Source organism: Chrysochloris asiatica, unplaced genomic scaffold, assembly GCF_000296735.1.
Source record: "Chrysochloris asiatica unplaced genomic scaffold, ChrAsi1.0 scaffold00048, whole genome shotgun sequence".
In the NCBI taxonomy this organism is placed as follows: domain Eukaryota; kingdom Metazoa; phylum Chordata; class Mammalia; order Afrosoricida; family Chrysochloridae; genus Chrysochloris; species Chrysochloris asiatica.
Genome location: NW_006408566.1, coordinates 17,704,806 through 17,710,105, shown reverse-complemented (window position 1 = coordinate 17,710,105; position 5,300 = coordinate 17,704,806). Strand labels below are relative to the sequence as shown.

The 5,300-nt window shown below is 40.9% G+C and overlaps 1 protein-coding gene and 1 pseudogene across 1 annotated transcript in view; one reads left to right on the top strand and one right to left on the bottom strand.

Annotated features, from left to right (window-relative positions):
- The window catches only part of LOC102817632 (cytochrome P450 2J2-like), a 56,626-nt gene that overhangs the window by 16,003 nt on the left and 35,323 nt on the right, over nucleotides 1–5,300 (bottom strand). The window lies entirely within an intron of this gene.
- Nucleotides 3,176–4,162, top strand: LOC102824962 (annotated as a pseudogene).

The following is a 5,300-nucleotide window of genomic DNA, read 5'->3' as shown; positions in this document are numbered from 1 at the left end:
TTTTTCTTCATAGAACCCAGCTTCTCGTATTATTTGCTCAGCATACTGGTTGAATAAGTAAGGTGAAGGAATACATCCTTGTTGCACACCATTCTTAATTTTAACCCATTTAGTGTTCCCATGCTCTGTTCGAACAACTGCTTCTTGGTCCACGTATAGATTCCTCATGAGCACAATCAAGTGTTCAGGAATACTCATACTTGGTAATGTTGTCCAAGGTTTGTCATGATCCACACAATTGAAAGCCTTTGCATAATCAATAAAGCACCGGGAAACATCTTTCTGATGTTTTCTGCTTTCAGCCAACATCTATTGGACATCAGCAATGATATCCCTCATTCCACAGCCTCTTCGGAATCCGGCTTGAAGCTCTGGAAGTTCTTTGTCAATGTATGCTTGCAGCTGCTTCTGTATTACCTTTAGTAAAACTTTACTCATATGGGATATCAAAGAGATTGTCTGATGATTTCCGCATTCCATTGAGTCACCTCTCTTTGAATGGGCATAAACATGGATCTCTTCCAATCAGTCTGCCAGATAGTTGTCTCCCAAATTTCTTGCATGAGTGAGTGCCTCCTTTGCCGCCTCACTTTCTTGAAAGATTTCAATTTTTATTCTATCAATTCCTGGTGCCTCATTCTTTACCAATTCCTTCAATGCACCCTGGACTTCCTCCTTCAGTATCATTGGCTCTTGATCATATGCTACCTCTTGAAACAGATGACCAATAACCATTTCCTTTTGGTACAGAGACTCTGTATATTCTGTCCATCTTCTCTTGATGCTTTCTGCATCATTCAATAATTTGTCAAGAGAATCTTTCAATAAAGAAAGTTGACGCTTGAATTTTTTCTTCAGTTCTCCCAGCTTGAGAAATGCTGAGCATGTTCTTCCTTTTTGGTTTTCTGATTCCATATCTTTGCACATTTTGTTGTAATATTTGGCTTTATCTTCTTGATCTGATCTTTGAAATATTCTGTTTAGCTCTTGTACTTCCTCATTTCTTCCATTTGCTTTAGCATCTCTACGCTGGAGAGCAAGTTTCAGTGTCTCTTCTGACATCCATTTTGACCTCTTCCTTCTTTCTTGTCTTCTTAATGACTTTTTGCTTTCTTCATGTATGGTGTTCTTGATGTCATCTCACAACTCTTCTGGTCTTCAGTCTTTAGTGTTTAATGCATCACATCTGTTCTTTAGATGATCTCTAAATTCAGGTGGGATATATTAAAGGTCATATTTTGGCTTTCGTGGACTTGTTTTCATTTTCTTCAGCTTCATTTTGAATTTGCATATGAGTAATTGATGGTCTGTTCCACAGTCTGCCCTGGCCTTGTTTTGACTGATAATATGGAGCTTTTCTGTCGTCTCTTTTGACAGATGGAGTCAATTTGATTTACAGGTAATCCTTCTGGTGAGGTCCATGTGTATAGTCATCTCTTATGCTGTCTAAAGAAGATATTTGAAATGAAGAAATCATTGATTTTGCAGAATTCTATCATGCGTTCTCCAGCATCATTTCTAGTCACCAAGGCCATGTTTTCCAACTACTGACCCTTCCCTTTTGCTCCCAACTTTTGCATTCCAACCACCAGTAATGATCAATACATCTTGATTGAATGTTTGATCAATTTCAGATTGAAGAAGTTGGTAGAATTCTATTTCATCTACACTGGCTTTAGTGGTTGGTGCGTACATTTGAATAATAGTGGTATTAACTGGCCTTCCCTGTAGGCGCATGGATATTATCCTATCACAAACAGCATCGTACCTCATGACTGATCTGGATATGTTCTTTTTGACAATGAATGCAGCTCTGTTCCTCTTTAATGTGTCATTTCCTGCATAGTGAACCATGTGTTCATCAGATTCCAAATGACCCATTCCAGTCCATTTCAGCTCACTAATGCCTAAGATATCAATATTTATGTGTTCCATTTAATTTTTGACAACTTCCAATTTTTCCAGATTCATATTTTGTACATTCCATGTTCTGATTTTCAAAGGACGTTTATAGCTGTTTCTCTTCATTTTGAGTTGTGCCACATCAGCAAATGAAGGTCCCGCGGGCTTTTCTCCCATGGGCTTAACTCCATTTGTGTCATCATGGTCAACTCTACTTTGAGGAGGCAGTTCTTCCCCAGTAGGATTTTGAGTGCCTTACAATCTGAGGGGCTCTTTTCCTAGCATTGTATCTGACAGTGTTTTTCTGCTATTCATAAGGTTTTCAGTGACTAAATATTTGGAAGTAGTTCGTCACTCCTGCTTCCTACTTTGTCTTTGTCTGGAAGCTCATCTGAAACATGTCTAGCATGGGTGGCCTTGCTGGTATTTAAAATACTGGTGGCACAAGTTTCAGAACCACAGCAACTCACAAGCCATCACAGTATGAAAAACTGACAGACAAGTGGTGGACTTATGGATGTAGTAGCTCAAAAAAGGGAACAAATCTTTACAGTGAGGATCACTCCCAACCCTATACACAGGGTTGACAGTGATGGGCAACATAGAAATTGGCTACCCAAAATGGGATGGGGGTCTGTAGAAGCAAGAAGTGACTAGCTTACAAGCTTTCAAGAGGGAGCCTAGTTCCAGATGGAGCAGGAGAGGGTAGAAATATAACTGAATGATTTCCAATCCGTTGGGACCGGGCTGACGAAAGGAAATGGGGATAAGACTCTTTTGGTACAATAGTGAATAATTGCCATCATGTCTGACTGTGAGCCTAGGAAATATAGAGGTAGATGTTTTTCGACAAAAGGAGTAGAGTAATTGATTTTGCAGCCCAGGAGCGGAGGTCCCTGGGACCATCAGTTGAGAGGAGTGGAGAGAGGGACCCTACCAGAGAGGCAGGGATACCAGGGGGAGACAGACAAGATGATGTAGACAGATGGAGCAGCTGGGGACCCTGGACTCAGGGCGGGAGAAGGGCTGTGTGCTGGCAGCCGAAGGGGGGTTGCTGTGTGGTGTAATCTTTGGAGTTATGATGATGCAAGGAGGGGATTGTCATCATTGCAAAGAAATGAAATATGATACGATGAGTGTGAAGCTGATGTTCTCCCATGTAAACCTTACAATAAAAATGTAAAAAGAAAAGAGTATCACTCTTCTGCTTGTGGACAATGCAGATGATGCATTTTTTGTTTGTTTGTTTGTTTTTGTTTTTCGTACTGCTGTCATGTCTAAGTCAGAGTCTCCTAGAGAGCCTGAACAGCTGCAGAAACTCTTCATCAGAGGACTGAGCTTCTAAATAACAGGTGATAGCATGAGGAGCCTTTCTGAGCAATGCGGGATGCTCATGGACTGTGTGGTGATGAGAGATCCAAACACCAAGTGCTCCAGAGGCTTTGGGTTGGTCACTTCCTCTACTGTGGAAGAGGTGGATGCAGCCATGAATGCAAGGCCACACAAGGTGTACGGAAGTGTGGTGGAACCAAAGAGGGCCATTTCACGAGAAGACTCTCAAAGAACAGTTGCCCACTTAACTGTGAAAAAGATTTTCATTGGTGGCATTAAAGAAGACACCGAAGAGCATCACCTAAGAGATTATTTTGAGCAGTATGGGAAGATTGAAGTGATTGAAATCATGACAGACTGAAGCAGTGACAAGAAGAGGGGCTTTGCTTTTGTAACCTTTGATGACCATGACTCTGTAGATAAGATTGTTATCCAGAAGGACCATACTGTGAATGGCCACAACTGTGAAGTAAGGAAAGCCCTGTCAAAGCAAGAGATGGCCAGTGCCTCCTGCAGTCAGAGAGGTCGAAGTGGTTCTGGAAACTTTGGTGGTGGCCGTGGAGGTGGTTTTGGTGGGAATTACAACTTTGGTCGTGGGGAAACTTCAGTGGACGAGGTGGCTTTGGTGGCAGCCGAGGTGGTGGTGGATATGGAGGCAGTGGGGATGGTTATAATGGATTTAGTAATGAGAGGGAGCAATTTTGGAAGTGGTGGAAGCTACAATGATTTTGACAATTACAACAATCAATCTTCACATTTTGGACCCATGAAGGGAGGACATTTTGGAGGCAGAAGCTCTGGCCCTTATGGTGGTGGAGGTCAATATTTTGCCAAAGCACGAAACCAAGGTGGTTATGGCGGTTCATGCAGCAGCAGTAGCTATGGGAGTGGCAAAGGGTTTTCAGGATTGCCAGGAAACAAAGCTTAGCAGGAGAGGAAAGCCAGAGAAGTGACAGGGGAGCGACAGGTTACAACAGATTTGTGAACTCAGCCAAACACAGGGGTGGCAGGGCCTAGCTGCTACAAAGAGACACGTTTTAGACAATACTCATGTGTATGGGCAAAAAGAAAATCTTGATGACTGTATTTGTGACTAATCGTATAACAGGTTATTTAGTTTCCGTTCTGTGGAAAGTGTAAAGCATTCCAACAAAAGGTTTTAATGTAGAGTTTGTTTTTCCCGCACCCATGCTGTTGATTACTAAATGTAATAGTCTCATCATGATGCTGAATAAATGTCTTCTTTCTAAAAAAAAAAAAGAATATCACTGTTCCGTGAAATTTAACAGTGTTAACTGACTTTACTGAGAGTCTAGTTTTCCCCACTTTAGTCTCAGTTTCTTGAGGGAAGGAACCCCTGTTGTATTTGCATTCCCAGGACCAATCACAATCCCAGACAGAAAAATGAAAGGATGTGCTAGTTCGTGGGTCTATCACATGACTGCTCCACATACCTTTTCATTCTATCTTGCTATCTTCTGGTCCCAACTCCAGGACAGTATGTTCTAAGAGACCTTTGATTATGATGGTCTATTCACATTCATATCATCATATCATATCATCAATGAAAACAAGGCCATGGGCAAACTGCAGAACAGACCATCAATTACTCATATGCAAATTCACACTGAAACTGAAGAAAATGAAAACAAGTCCACGAAAGCCAAAATACGACCTTGAATTTATCCCACCTAAATTTAGAGATCATCTGAAGAACAGTTTTTATACATTAAACACTAAATACTGAAGACCAGAAAAGTTGTGGGATGACATCAAGAACATCATATGCGAAGAAAGCAAAAAGTCATTAAGAAGACAAGAAAGAAGGAAGAGGTCAAAATGGATGTCAGAAGAGACTCTGAAACTTACTCTCCAGTGTAGAGATGCTAAAGTAAATGGAAGAAATGAGGAAGTCCAAGAGCTGAACAGAAAATTTCAAAGATCAGATCGAGAAGATAAAGTTAAATATTATAATAAAATATGCAAATATTTGAAATCAGAAAACCAAAAAGGAAGAACACGGTCAGCATTTCTCAAGCTGGGGGAACTGAAGAAAAAATTAAAGC